The sequence below is a fragment of the Podarcis cretensis genome (genome assembly GCF_951804945.1).
Source record: "Podarcis cretensis genome assembly, chromosome: 8".
NCBI lineage: Eukaryota > Metazoa > Chordata > Lepidosauria > Squamata > Lacertidae > Podarcis > Podarcis cretensis.
Genome location: NC_137177.1, coordinates 17045841 through 17061594, shown reverse-complemented (window position 1 = coordinate 17061594; position 15754 = coordinate 17045841). Strand labels below are relative to the sequence as shown.

General features: G+C 47.7%; 1 pseudogene across 1 annotated transcript; it reads right to left on the bottom strand.

Annotated features, from left to right (window-relative positions):
* Positions 1-435: 435 nt before the first annotated feature.
* On the bottom strand, positions 436-5092 carry LOC307221651 (interferon-inducible GTPase 5 pseudogene; annotated as a pseudogene). The gene is made up of 2 exons (XR_013844042.1): positions 4921-5092; positions 436-1718 (listed from the first exon to the last, which is right to left on the bottom strand). The product of XR_013844042.1 is annotated as an interferon-inducible GTPase 5 pseudogene (transcript).
* Positions 5093-15754: the final 10662 nt, after the last annotated feature.

Sequence of the window (15754 nt, the reverse complement as noted above, 5' to 3'; positions counted from 1 at the left end):
CATGGGTCCATAGTTTTCTGCTAAAGCCCTGCAACTTTTTCATAGCACAAATGTTCATGGGTGTGTGTGTGTTGCCCACTTTTGTCACACTACAGAGCAAGAGTGACCTTCCAGATGGGAATAATAACTGAGTGACATTGGGGAAGTGTTGCAGAACTCTTAATAGAGCGGAATGGTATCTGAATGGCCCACTATAAACAACCCCCCCCATGCATTATTATTGTGTCAATGACATGTTGTCTCAAGGCAAATCTAAAAAAATGTAGTATAAACACTTACAACTGGGAAACACTGGTCTGTGAGTGCTCCAGTTGGAGAATAGCCTTTACCAAAGATGCCATGGGCTTTGAAGACACTCAAACTCAGGACGCAAAGGAGAAACAAGCAAAGAGGAAGGCATAAACGTGCTAAGAGGGAAACCTGATCATCTGATTATTATTATTTTAATGTCTTTTGGTGGTGGTTGTTTTAAAAATGGAAACATGTATAATTCACCAGATACTATATATCAAGCACTTTGTCATCATCGTGCATCTGTTTGCTGCTAGATGGACTTTTTCCCCTCTGCCTCAAGAGCTTTGGACAGAACCCTCTGGGTGTCATCAGCAGCACCCGATATGCATTTCTGCAGCATGAAGTAGGTGCGAAGAAGCGAAATCCCTCCCGACAGAAGGCAGCCAAAGATGGGGAAATGCTCCCAGTGGTGATATTCATAAGCCATCACTGAGAGTCCCACCAAGTCGGGCAGCACCCATAAAATGGCAGAGAACATTCCCAGGGACTGCATTGCTGCTTTAAGGGCTGTGCTTGTCTTTCCAACACGCTGGGCCAGAGCTGCAAGGGATCGATTGTCTAGGCCAAAGTCTAGGAAGCACCAGGAGCGGAACTTACTAAACAGAAATATGGGGAGAAGGAAGGGAACTGGGCTTCCAAGAGCGACCAGTAAAACAAGCCCTTTGGTCCAAATCTTCTCATTCACAGTGGTTTTCTTTTTCTCTAAGATAGGCAGGCAGATGCTAGGGAAGCGGAGCAGAAAGGCTTGCCTCTTCAGCCGCAAGAGATCGTTCTTCAGCGTTTCCTGCAGGAGGGGGAAGTCAAAGCGGTCGGCTTCCCAGTTGGAGACGATGAAGACTTGTGGGTCCCTCACTCCTTCTCTTACCAAGCACTATTTGCAGTCCTCCTGGATGTGCAAGAGGACCTTCTTCTCACTGTAGTCAGATGGCCGTTGCCTCTTGGCGGCCGACAGGTCCAGGTCTGCTTTGGTGCGCACAAAGTAGAAGCTCTTGCCCATATCTTGGATCTCACGGACCAGGTCAGAATGGGTGGAGCGGAAGCGCTGGGAGCCGACGATGATGAAGAAATCAAAGTGAGTCAAATCGACCTTCTTCTCAAAGTTGTCCTCTCCAAAGGTTGGTGTTCCCCTTCCGGGGTGGTCCCAAAGGATCACTTGTGGAAGTGTCGGGTGTGGGTAATCCTTGACTTGGACTGTCGTCATCTGTATGCCAGTCGCAGCGGCACGCGGGTCATTGCCACGAAGACCCAGCATGGCATTTATGAAGGAGGACTTCCCGGAGCCAGGCTCTCCTACTACGGCAATGTGGAGCGGAGTGCTGTTGAAGAAGTGCAGTGGTTTTGCCAGCACCTGCGACACAGCACCTGCCAATTGGCCCTGAGAAATGGCTACCTCGAAGTCTTCCACCATTGTGGATCTCAGTGCGCTGCAGAGAAAGGAAGCAGGAAAATGTTAAGCGACCGGCCTAACCAGAAGCATTCATTAGTGGCATGCCCTCTGTAAAATTTCCAGAGTCTGCAGTATTATTATCATTTGCCAAGCAACAAAGCTTTACAGGTAGAATTATGAATGACAGAATATAGTGAAAGACAGAAACATTGTAAAATTAAGGAATGTTAGAAGGATGTTGGAATGAAGTAATGTGGTCTTAGCAGAAATGATATAAAGGATTAGGTAAAAATTGATTTATTTTTTTTAATTGGTGAAAGACGAGAATGTAAAATTACAGTATATTAAGATAAATTATTAGGATAAAAACAAAGCTGGAAAGGATTTGCTGAAATGTCTAACTAGAATACAAAAAAGGGAGGTGTGAGGAGGTCAAGGAAATAAGCAAAGGAAAGAAAGTTATGTAAAGGTTTGAGCTGTTTTTTCTTTTTCTTCTAACTGCTTGTATTTTTGTATTGTATTTTCTGTATTATTTTATTTTTATCTTTTCTAATTTTCTTTTTGTAATCTTTAAAATTTGAATAAATATTATTTTTTTAAAAAAAATAGAAGCATTCATTAGTGGCATGCCCTCCATAAAATTTCCAGTGTCTGCAATATTATTATCATTTGCCATCCTTCTTCCCCTGGGGGTTCCCTTGGGGGTTCCCCATCTGGTGCCTCCCCCCACTCCTCTGCTTCCAGCCAGCCCAGGACACAGGAGCAGAGCCCAAGAGCCCTGAATATAGAGAGGGATATGAGGAAGGGGACTCTCAGCATTTTAAGAAACTGCACTTCCTGATTTTTGATTTGTTTTTATTTTTTTAGGTTGGGGAGGGAGGCTGTGCCCATTACATTGATGATGACCTTACATGTTTTAGAAAGATGCAACAAAGTGTTACCAGCCTTAAGGGGCAGAAGAGGAGGGTCTGGTCAAAATGATGAAGGGGTTGGGGCAGTTTTATTTAAGTATGTTTTAAGAGCACATCCTACCTTTAGATACTGTATGTAAATTCTTCCCCTGCTTGCCATTTAAGTAAGAGGTTTTCTACCTTTTTGAGTCCACAGCTCCTTTGACCTCCTTTCTGCGGCACCCCAGTGGGGCTCAGAAGCCCAGTTATGTTACCCCTTTCCCACAGAGCTGGCAGCCTCTCACCCTTTTTCAAACAACCCCCCCCTTGTGAAGTCTTCCCTCAGCCTCCTCTCCTCTCCCTTCTCCTTGGGAGTCTTCTAGCAGCCACTGCTCCTACCTGTGGTCTCTGAGCTGCCACTCCCCTGCCCTCAAGAGAGGTGCCTCCTCACACTGCCCCACAGGGGACTTGTCTGTCCCTTCCCAGCAGCAAGGGCTGGTGGTCTGTCTGTCTGGGCTCCCTCGCCCACTTGCCTGCTTACTCTGAGGCCCCGTTTCAGCTCCTGGAAACCAGCCCCAGAGGCACCTTTCGCCTGGGGCGCTTGTAGCCAGGGATGCAGCAACAAACAGATGTGCAAGAGTTTTGGAGGCAGAGACAACAGAGGGCATCAGAGGAGGAAGGGAATGAAAGAGGGACGGAGGCCAGTGTTGCCCATGGCACCCCAGACCAGCATTCAAGGCACCCCAGGGTGCCACGGCACACTGGTTGAAAACCACTGATTTAAGTAATTAATAACCTCATATGCCTAATGTGTCTGAATTCCCCCACCCACTTCCCTCCCTCCCCCAATGTGCACATTACCAGCTTTCCAAAGGAATTGTTTCTGTTCTGATTCGGGACAGCCTCCCCCCTCCTTCTCCCCAACCTGTGAAAGGACCAGAAACAAATTCCTCACCTCTTGACCCCTCAGCAAACCTTTATTCCACCCCTTCTCTCTTCCCCCCTCTGAAGAAGTCACCTGGAGGGCTGCTGAGATTTTGTGTTGGTGTTGCTGAGAGAGGAAGGGGGAGAGTTGCATGAGGAAAGTGAGGGGGTAAAAAACCCTCTAAACAAACGGGGGGGGGGGGCGCGCGCGCGCGAAGTGCAGAGCAGGGTCCAGCTTGTAAAGATGGCCCAGAACTGGTCGTTTCTCACCCCCACTCCCTACCATCTTCCCTTCAGGGAGGGAGAGAGTGGGATGGGAGTTCTTTTCCTTCTGATCCTGGCATCCAAGGTGAGGGAGGAGTCAGGAAACGAGCGCCAGGGGCTAATGAACGAGGTCTCCCTCCCCCCCTCTCTCTCTCCCTGTTCCAGGTGTGTGTTGGGTAGGCAGATGAAGAGCAGCCTGGAAGGGAGGGCTGTGTGCACCAGTGGAGAGATCTGGGATCGCCAGGTTGGGGAGGCAAGGGAGGTGGGCTGTGAGCTCTCTCTCTCTCTCTCTCTCTCTCTCTCTCTCTCTCTCTCTCACACACACACACACACACACACACACAGAGAGAGAGAGAGAGAGAGAGAGGAGGGGGAGAGAGAGAGAGAGAGAGAGAGAGAGAGAGAGAGAGAGAGCTCTGAGACCAGAAACTTATCATTGTGGAACAAATCAGTATGATATGGTTTATATGTCTGTGTATTGTTTTACACCTGAATTACATTAAAAAAAACTGTCAAGTCAAATCAAAATGTCATTTTCTTTCCTGAAACGTTTTATCAAGATAAATTTAATACTGGATTTTCTGTGAAAGAGTTCATTACAAGGGGAAGTGCGTGAGGAATTGAATAGGTGGTGGTGGTGGGGGGGTTGGAGGAGAGAGGGAAAGAAGAGCTAATTTGTCCCTGGCTAGGGGGCGCAATCTGGACGGTTCTGCCAGGGGCGCCAGATCACCCCGCTAAGGCTCTGCCTGCTTCCAAAGAGTTTTCCCCTCCACTTTGCCACTTTGCCAAACCCCAAAAAGGGAAAGAGGCAGGAGGCGAGAGGAGCAGGAGGGCAGCCTCGTAGCAGCTGCAGAGGGAGATGTTGAATGAACACGCGTCACCGCTGGAAAGGGAGACCCGCGTTGACTTCAGAGCAGTTACTTACAACTCTTAGAGTAGCACCAGCTCGGCTTGCTCCCTGGTGATGGCATGTTATTTATTCCCTTTGCAGCGGGGAAGAAGGGCAGCCTTCTCCAACATCATTATTCATATGAGTAAAAATAAACGATTCTGCCCCCCCCCCCGCCTCGCTATGAGCTCAGAGTCTCCTTTAACGCAAACACGCTCAGAAAAAAAAACAAAAAACACGGAAATCATCAGAGCCCCAGGAGAAATGCTCACCTCCTTACCTGCTGCCAGTTCGGTTTTTTTGCAGTAAAGCTCAGTCCTCTCTTCGGAGACTTTGCTTGCTGGTCTCTTAGGCTTTTCTCCGTCCAACTCTCTTCCTCGCTCTCGCTTTTATTCCCTCTCCCTCCCGGTCGTCGCACAAAAAAAAGGAAAGAAGAAAGCGAAAGTAGGAGCGAGGACTAGATTGCAACGCGTAGTCAGAGCCGCATTCCCCGCTAGAGGGAGCTCCAAGCAGCCTGATTGACAGCAGTGCAGCTGCCTTTAAAAGGGAAGGTCCCAAAGGCTCACTCGTGAAACTTGAAGCGACCGAGATGGTTAATCCTTTACCTCTGCGGTAGTTGCCTCTGTGCCAGTCTCAGCAGCTCCCGCGTTTTCTGCACTTAAGCCCCACATGGCACCGATTTCAGGGGGTTGATCTAGATGACCCTTGGGATCCCTTCCAGATCTGCAATTCTACGATCCTATGACTTTCCAGAGCCCGGCTCTCCTCCTACTGCAGTGTAGATTGGAGTCTTAGCAAAGGACAGTAGAAATTTCAGGGGCAGCGTGAAATGTTTTGGCACCTGTAAAGAAGCAGAACGGGTCCTATCGCTTGTCTCAACTGCCTTGAGGTTTATTGCAATTAAGCAGGACATAAATGCTGGGAAATAAACAGTGTTGTTCCAGCATGCTTTCTTCACAGCGTGGATGCTTGTGGCTCATGATCTCGTTGATGTATTAGTGGCAACATTTGTACCATGATGTATTTATTGCTTAAAAAACCCATTACAACAAAGGTGGTATCTAACATTGATGGTAACAAAGCTTTGTGTACTCTCTGGCCCCTATTAACCAGTGCAAATGAGGACAATCATGCAGGCAGGATAAAATCTGCTGATATTTGGGTAGATCTTCTGTAATTCAGAGCAGGGCTTTGAGTGTGGCTTCCCCTGTTCTGTGGAATAGCATTCCTGCAGAGATACAACAGGAACCCGCTACCTGCAATTTCTGGAAACAACTGAAGATGTTTTTTCCCAAGTGGATGAATAGGTTGCTGCCATGAGTGTCTATTTAGCATTGTTTGAAAACATATTTACTTTTCCCCCCTGTGTTGTTTTTAACTGCTTTTCAGCTGTGTTCATTGCATTTTGTACACTGCCTTTTGGGGAAGATAATAATCATAATCATAATCATAATAAATAGAAGTCCTGATGAATTTTCATGAGAACTTTTTTTAAAAAGGAAATAGCCAGCTGATATGGAGATGTGATGCACACAGTGATGTTGAAGCTGGAAGCTCCTCATATCCCGCAGAAGCAGGATATTGACAAGCTGGAACGTGTACAGAGCAAGGAGACCAAGATGATCAAAGCTCCACAAACCAAGCCTTATGGGGAACGGTAGAAGGAGCTGGGTAAGTTTAGCCTGGAAAAGAGGAGATTGAGAGGAGATACGATAGCCATCTTCAAATATCTCACACAGAAGAGGGAATAAGCTTGTTTTCTTCTGCTCCAGAGGGTAGGGCCTCAAATGGCTTCAAATTACAAGATTGCACATGAGGAAGAAATGATTTATTTTTTAGAAAAGTCCTAACATTCTGCAGGATGCAGAGCGGCTATAGAGCCCGCATGATGAGCTGGCTTTGCAAACCAGGCAGGCAGGAAGAACACCAAACTCTCCTCAGAGTGATCCTAGACTGACAGCAAAGCCTGTGTCTTGTGTGGCGAGTTCCTGCCCCCCACCAAGAATAAATAAAGACACCAGACACCAGAATTTAAGGTTAAATGGGCGAATTAGGCCACAACTTTATTGAATTCAGGAATGAGAGGCATTGGCTTAGGCAGTGTGAGTGCTTGAGGGCCCTGCTCCTTCCTGCCACTTACCATCTGGCCCAGGGTGGGGCATGAAGCCTCAAAGGACTGCTCTGCTGCCCAGGAGGACCCGGAGGGGTGCAGAGTTCTTTTTAACATGTTTTAATATTTTAAATTTTTGTATATGGGGGTGGGATGGATGTTTGGTTGGGCTTGGGAATTTGTTTGATTTTGATGGATTTGTAATTTTTGCAGTTTTTTATTTGTATTGTTTTATTGTTTTGGGGTTTCTTTATTTTGTTTGTTTTTATTGTTTAAGGTTTTATTGTTTTAGCCTGGGAAAGAATAACATTAATTGCCATCAATGGAGGCTAATATGAGGCTTTGGATTGCTACCCTGGAGGGGCGAGGGAGGTATGGCGGTGGGGGCAGATGTTATAGGCAAAGGGGATCAAGATATGAATATGCTCGTACCCCTTCCAATCTGCGCCCCATCCCAAGGGACGAGGGTAGGGTGAGCAAGGATTACTCACCTCCGTCACTGGTGCTGTGCAATGCCAGGTCTATAGGCAACAAAACCACCACCCTGCGAGATTTCTTTACCTCGCAGGGGGTTGACCTGGCTTGTGTGACGGAGACCTGGGTGCGCGAAGGGGAAACAGCTACCTTACGAGAGATGGCACCCCCGGGTTTCTCCGTCCTCCACCAGTCACGGACTGTGGGCTGGGGGGGAGGGGTGGCATGATTAATCCGGGAAGATTGTTCTTTCAGGGCTCTACCATCGCCATCGATCCCCAGCATTGAATGTGTTGGCCTAGTGTGGGGCTCCGAGGAGAGCTTGGCTGTCTGGCTGGTGTACCGGCCACCTAGCGCACCAGCAGCCACCCTGTCAGGCCTGCTGGAGGCGGTGGCCGGCTGGGCCTTGGAATTCCCTAACCTATTGGTATTGGGGGACTTCAACATCCATGCTGATGCCACTCCCTCCTCACAGGCTCTGGACCTGGTGTCTTCCATGGCGACACCAGGGCTCTCCCATTTTGTTTTGGGCCCCACACATCAAGAAGGCCACACGCTGGATTTGATCTTCGGCGTAGGTATAGATGTGATCATGTCTCCTTCGATGAAGGTGCCATGGTCTGATCACTACACTCTGAAAGCCAGGATTGACTTTCCACCCCCACCCTGCTTAGGTGGCGAGCCGATTTGGGCTCGCCCGCAGAGGCTGATGGACCCTTGTGGGACCTTGCTCCCCCTGGCGACTCATTGACTGAGCTCGTTGAGGGCTGGAATATCCAGCTCCCGGCAGCCATGGATGAGATCGCACCTAAGCGCCCTCTGCGACCCCGCAGAAACCGGGCTCCCATGTTTACCGAGGAGTTCCGGAAAATGAAGCGGGACCTCAGACGGCTAGAGCGAGTATGGCGGGGTGCCCTTAATGGAGCCTCAAGAAAATCTTATAGGGCTTTTATGAAAACCTATGAGATGGCGGTGAAGGCTGCTAAGAAGTCTTACTTCTCGGCCTCCACTGCATCCGCTAGCTCTCGCCCGGCGCAATTGTTTAGTATAATTAGGTCTTTAACGTCCCTTGAGGGACAGCCAAATTTAAATAACAATTTGACACACAGCTGTGAGGCATTTGCGAGCTTTTTTGTGGAGAAGGTCTTGTTGCTCCGCCATGACCTCCCTGCCAATTTGGATACAATAAAGGAACTGGAGGCCCCTCGACTGTCCTTGGGTCCAGTACTGGACCACTTCGACCTGATATCCCCAGCCGATGTGGACAGACTCCTCCGAGCTGGAAAGCCCACCACCTGTCCTCTTGACCCGTGCCCGTCTTGGCTGATTAGAGCGTGTCCAGACAAGGTGCGGTCCCCCCTAGGGGATATCATCAATTTGTCCCTTGGCACGGGGACATTCCCAGGGGAACTGAAAGAGGCAGTGGTGTGCCCGCTCTTAAAGAAAACATCATTAGATCCTTTAGATCTAACCAATTACCGCCCGGTTTCGAATCTTCCGTTCCTGGGTAAGGTGATTGAGAGAGCGGTTGCTGAACAGCTTGGTGGGTTTCTGGATGAAACATTGGCTCTGGATCCATTCCAGTCCAGCTTCCACGCTGGTCATGGGACCGAGATGGCTCTGGTTGCCCTAACAGATGATCTTCGTAGACAGCTGGATCAAGGCAGGTCGGGGCTGCTGATTCTTCTAGATCTGTCAGCAGCTTTTGACATGGTCGATCACAAACTCCTGGCCTTGCCGACATGGGGATCCAGGGCACAGTCCTTCAATGGCTGCGCTTGTTTCTCTCTGGTCGGGGACAGAGGGTGGCGTTTGGGGGGGAATTGTCATCGCGCCACTCCTTGGTGTGTGGAGTACCTCAGGGTGCGATACTCTCCCCGATGCTTTTCAACATCTTTATGCGCCCCCTCGCCCAGCTTGTCCAGAGTTTTGGGCTGGGCTGCCATCAGTATGCTGATGACACCCAACTCTATCTGTTGATGGATGGCCATCCTGACTCGGCCCCAGACACACTGAGCAGATGTTTGGAAGCTGTGGCTGGATGGTTACATGGGAGCCGGTTGAAGCTAAATCCTTTGAAGACAGAGGTCCTGTGGCTGGGACGGGATGATATGGGATTGGGGGGCAACTCCCATCTCTTGCGGGGGCGCAATTAGTGCCAGCACCGTCCGTTAAGAGTTTGGGTGTAATCTTCGACACCTCCCTTTCCATGGAGGCGCAGATTGCAGCTATAACAAAGGCGGCATTTTTTCCATCTCCGCCAAGCTAAGCAGTTGGCTCCTTACCTCTCTCGCCCTGACCTAGCCACTGTGATCCACGCGACGGTCACCTCCAGACTGGATTGTTGTAACTCGCTCTACGTGGGGCTGCCCTTGAGACTGACCCAGAAACTCCAGTGGGTGCAGAATGCTGCAGCGAGACTCCTTACGGGGTCTTCGCTGCGAGATCACATTCACCCGGTGCAATACCAGCTGCACTGGTTCCCGGCGGAGTACAGGATCAGGTTTAAGGTGCTGGTTTTAACCTTTAAAGCCCTATACGGTCTAGGACCCTCGTACCTACGGGACCGCCTCTCCTGGTATGCCTCACAGAGGAACTTACGGTCTTCAAATAAAAACATCTTGAAGGTCCCAGGCCACAGAGAGGTTAGGCTGGCCTCAACTAGAGCCAGGGCTTTTTCGGCTGTGGCTCCGATCTGGTGGAACACTCTGTCACAAGAGACTAGGGCCCTGGGGGACTTGACATCTTTCCACAGGGCCTGCAAGACAGAGCTGTTCCACCAGGCCTTTGGCCAGGGCACAGCCTGACTCCCTCCTTCAGCAATCTTTGCGGAACTCTGGCCCAATGGTTGCCAGAGGTTTGCTTTGAATTAATTTTTAATGAATGATTTTAGAGTGTTGTGTTGTGTTGTGTTGTACTGTTGTACTGTTTTATTGTTGTTAGCCGCCCTGAGCCCGGCTTCGGCTGGGGAGGGCAGGATATAAATAAAATTTATTATTATTATTATTATTATTATTATTATTATTATTATTATTATTGGTCCTACCGACTATCCGGCTCCAGCCCATTTGCTGGAGAGACAGGAAGGGTTAACACCATAGTGGGGGAGTCTCCTGCTGAGGCACGTCAACTAGGAGCTCCCCCGGGTCACCGCTCGGGGGCGTGCCTTAGGCCCACACCTCCATAGGCTTCGGACAGGGCCACGCCCTCCCGGAGTCCTTTACCGGACCACCCTTCATTCTCTGGGGGGAGGTGATGGCGTTCCTCCCCTCCCCATCCTCTTAACCCCTTCTTACCAATGCCTAACCGCCAATGCCGAGGAGTTGTGACGAGTTGCTACGAGGTAGGCAAAAAACCAAATGGCTGCAAATTGCCAATTGGGAAAAATTCCTACCATGCCCCTTGCGGCGACAGACCGAAGTCCATAGCAAAGCCAGAAACCTACCTATCTAAAGGGAGGGAGGGTGGGAAAACGCGGGGGCTAGCCAGCGCCGGTCCTAAATAGGGCAGGCCATGCCCTCCCAGCCACCCGATTGGCTGGCTGGGTGGACGACGCAGCCGGGATTCCCCTGCTCTAGCGGGGGCTGAAACCAGCCCCCACTCACGTGAGGTGGGCGTGAAGCCCGCAACCCCACCTCCTGGGCCAGGTCCGGAAGTGGCTTTATCTGACACCTTCAGCCTTAGGGGACATAATGCAGGGGCCCCCAGCACTGCTCCCTTCAGGGGTTTCTCCAGCCTCACGCAGAAAGACTTGCTTTCCCTTTCCCCAGCTTGTCCTCCAGCTTCCTGCAGCCTTGGGAGCTGGAGCTCTTTGCCACCCCCACCCTCTCAGTGCAGACCAGGTAGCATCTGCAAAGCCATCTGAGAAGTGTCTACATCAGGAATTTCTTGTCCCATGCTCTCAGTGCCAGCAGTGGCAATTTTAATCTGAAATCTTTTGACACACTGTACTGCGGACAGAGTTCAGAAATGGCTGGCGCTAATAAAGTTCCCTATGGCAGAATGCCCCTATCACTATGGGTCTTTCGGACTTCGAGATATGATCAAAAAATAATAAACCAGCGCGAACATGTACTGCTCAGCAACAGAGCATTTATAATAAATTATATTATCAGCTCTGTTGCTGATTATTTATTTATCCTGCTTAATCTTAGAAAGGGGAAGTGAGCTGCGGCTTTTTGTTATCTTGGAGCAGAAATTACATCCTGTTTCCAAGTTTTCCTCTCCCCCACCCTTGACCAGCACACAACTCTGCTCAAACAGGTGATTTCTGAGAAAACGAAACCTAAATGAGTTCACCCTAGTTCCTCCCCCTTGTAAATAATTTCTTGGACTCTGCTGGGTCATGACAGAGAGCAAAGGAAGCAGAAATTTCTGCAGCCTGAAAGCAGAGGAGGAGAATGCAAAGGAAGTTTTCCCCAACAGTCCAAAGAACAAATTTGTTTGGAGTCTTTGTATCATGTCATCCCATTTCTCCTGAGTTTTGATGCAGTGTGATCCCCACATGGCTGGCTCCAAAGGGCAGAAAAACTGGGGTGGTGTGGGGTAAAAACTGGAGCCCTATGCCTAGGATACCACAGTTATGGCTTTCCCCAAAGAATTCTAGGTAGTTAGTTAAAGGTGCTGAGACTTGTTAGGAGGCCCCTATTCCCTTCACAGAAGTATAATTCTCAAAAGTGATTTAGCAGCCTCTTTAATCAGAAGTGCCTGGGCACCATTTTGGTGTGCAGAGCTGAGCCGTGATGGGTGAAAGAGGGAGAGGAGCTGGGGAGCACGAGAATGAGAATGACTTGCGCACAGTTATAGGAGCCAGCTGCCAGGGGCCGAGAAACTGAAGTATTGGAGGGGGGCTGCTCCCCACAAGGTGATGGGCATTGCCATTCAAATGGGGTGTGCGCCACATCTTGTGATCTATGAGGTGAGGCAGGGCTTATCTGCCTCCCCCATTGTTTCAGTCGGCACCCCAGCACACAGTCCTGTTACCTCTGCTGTTTGGCTCCCTCTCTCTCTCCAAGCCCAGCAGCAGCCGTGTTCCTGCTACTTTCTCACAAGGGCAAGGGCAATGCCCATCAACTTTTTTTTGGGGGGGGTGCCCCTCAAATATGATATTTGGAGGAGAAACACATGTAGACTCCTAACTCTGTGGTTAAAGTGGTTATCAGAGTCTGTCACAGGGGGAGGGGCCTGTTCTGAAGCATGCTGGGCAAGTGTAAACCCCATGAGACCCCGATGTGTGCCCCCCCAGCATTTTCTCCCTAGGGGAGGGGGGATACGAACAGCTCCTCGTATTCTGCAAGAGGCCACTCCAGAGACATTAGCTCTCTCCCAGTCTTTTGCATTGCTTGCTTTTACGAATGTAACTGAGCATCTAACTCTGCTCTCAGCATGGCAACTCCAAATTTCCAGAGCTTGTTTCTGTGAGCTCATTACTGAGGTAGACACATTTCCTTCCATCTCGTCCGGCTGTATACTGGAGCTGCCTTCTTTCACCGCTCCAGTAGATTCATGTTTGAGAGACTCCCTTACATGGCAGCCAACTGGCTGTTTCATATATGTTGGAAGGTGCCCAGGCTGGTTGGCGCAACCCAGTCAGATGGGCAGGGTACAAATAATAAAATTGTTGTCATTGTTGTTGTTGCTCTGAGTCATTTTGGATGGTGTTTGGCGTTGTTGTTGATTGAATTTATATACCGCCCTATACTCAAGGCATTTCACAGAATAAAATCAAGATATAAAACCACAAGATACCAAATAAAAATAAAACAACAGAACAATACCCCCCCTCCTGCAAAAAAAAACACAACACATTTTAAAAGGGCATAGGATGTAAATCGGACCAGCCGAAGACCTGGTTGAAAAGGAATGTTTTTGCCTGGTGCCTAAAGGTGTATAATGAAGGCGCCAGGCAAACTGCCCTGGGAACAGCATTCCACAGTCGGGCACCCACTGCAGAGAAGGCCCATTCTCGTGTTGCCACACTCCAAATCTCTTGAGGAGGAGGCAAACGAAGGAGGATCTCGGAAGATGATCTCATGGTCTGGATAGGTTAATATGTTGTTGTGATTACAAGTATATAAATTGTTTTTAAAGATGAAAGAGTGAGTGAGATGGGTTGGCTGGCCTGATCTGGTGTGATCTAGGATTGCCTCAGCGTAATCTGACCCAATCCTATGTTGATACAAACTGGCCCAGTCTAGTTCATTAATTGGATTGGGCTGGATCTGATGCACAGCCCAAGTGAAACGTGTTCTTAAATAAACTGAAATTTTTCTAGCAACACTTAGCTCTAGAGCCCCTGCTGCCATATTGTCCCAAGTCTCTTTCTCAGTTGTCATAATTCTCCTCATGAAGTTCCATTCTCAGCGCCACAGAAGCTTCAACATGGAACATAAGTCCCTTGCAGTTCGCTCTCAGCTGTTCAGAAAGCCAAAGCAGTGTTGTAAATCAGATGGTGTTGGGCAGAGTCTGAGAAGCTTGTGCTCAGACCCACCCATGAAAATATCAAATATGTATGGAGGAATGTAAACCCACTTAACTTCCTCCACAAAGAGCCCCTGGATTTATGTAGGCTCAATCCAATTTGTAGGGTCTCTTATGCCTGCAAATTTCACCTACTTTCACCTACTTTGACCAAAAGGGGATTATTTGATTCCTCATTATAATGAATGGGGACACAGAGCTTTATTTGGTTAGAGTTGTCTAGAAACCAAAACACAGATATAAGCAGAGAGAGTACATAGTAATTAATGCACAGAAAATTGGTCACACCTAGTGAGTTTGAATGTGTTTTGCTATTTGTCAATAAAAACTATATTACTTTGTTTGTTTATTTGTGTTGGCAGCCAGTGGGGGAACATTTCAACCTCCAAGGCTTTAAGGCTGTAAGGCTTTACAGAAAAGTTGCATTCTGAGGAGGGATAAACTCATTCCACAAATATGAGCTGGTGTTGCTGACTCCCAGCTTGATGCATAGCCATCTCTTAGTGTAGCAGCTAGTAGCTGTCCGTGTAGCCCCCTCCGACAGCTGGAAAAACTTGGATTTTTATTTCAGCAGCTGCTAAAATCACGCACGGACTATAACAATCTCAAAAACAACTGGCTAGTGCTTGGAATGAACAAGTTCAATGTGCACTGAATTAGTTTGAAAAACATCTGAACTACATGTGAAAGTAGTTCCCATAATTTCTGGGTAAACTGAAGATGAATTAAGTTGATGTTGGGGCAAAATGAAGAATGATTTCTGGCTCATCTTCAAGTTCATTGCCACTTTCTAAATGCTTTAGAGTATTTATACAGACAAATTTTGGGGGTTTTCTCAAAAACCAAGAAACGAAAAAATAAAAAATAAAAAGCACATATCCTTCAAAAACAAATGCTGGTCAGAAGTGAAAAAAGATTTGGAAATTTGGACAAACTTGAAGCTTTCCTTGCTAGGCCGAATTGCTGTTATTAAGATGAATGTACTGCCGAGAATGCTGTTTTTGTTTCAATTGTTGCAAATTATTGATAAGATGGATTGTTTTAAGAAGTGGCAAAGAGATATTTCCAGATTTGTCTGGCAGGGCAAAAAGCCCAGAATAAAATTTAAGATACTTACGGATACTAAAGATAGAGGGGGATTCGCCCTGCCAGACTTGAAACTTTATTATGAATCAGCAGCCTTTTGCTGGTTGAAGGAATGGCTACTTCTTGAAAACACAGACATCTTAGATGTTGAAGGTTATGATAATGCATTTTGGATGACATGCATATTTGTGGTATGGCAAGATTAAAGTACATAAGGCTTTTAAAAACCATATTGTCAGGAAAGCATTGTTCAATGTATGGTCGAGATATAAAGATTTTTTGGAAAGTAAAACCCCAAGGTGGCTCACCTATGGAAGTGAAAGCTTTGAAAAAACTTAACATGGAGACTAAATGGCCAAAGTATTGGGAAATTTTGGAAGAGGAAGGTGATAAATTGAAATTGCAGAGTTATGAGAAGCTCAAAAATAAGGTGCGAGACTGGCTACATTATTTTCAAATAAGAGGCTTATAACCAAGATAAAAAAGTGGGCTTCCAGGTGGAAAAATCAAAGTTAGAGACAGAATTGTTAGAACCCAATGCTAAGATGTTGTCAAGAATGTATAATTTGCTGTTGAAATGGAATACTGAGGAAGAAACGGTAAAATCTGCTATGATAAAATGGGCACAAGATATAGGATATAACATTATGTTTGCTGACTGGGAGAAGTTGTGGACCACCGGGATTAAATTTACGGCATGTAATGCCTTAAGAGAGAATATTATGAAAATGATGTATAGGTGGTACATGACCCCAGTCAAGCTTGCAAAAATCTATCATTTGCCCGATAATAAATGTTGGAAATGTAAAGAAACTGAAGGTACATTCTTTCACCTCTGGTGGACGTGCCCAAGGATTAAGGCTTTCTGGGAGATGATATATAATGAACTAAAAAAGGTACTTAAGTACACCTTCCCTAAGAAACCAGAGGCCTTTCTCCTGGGCATAGTCGGCCAA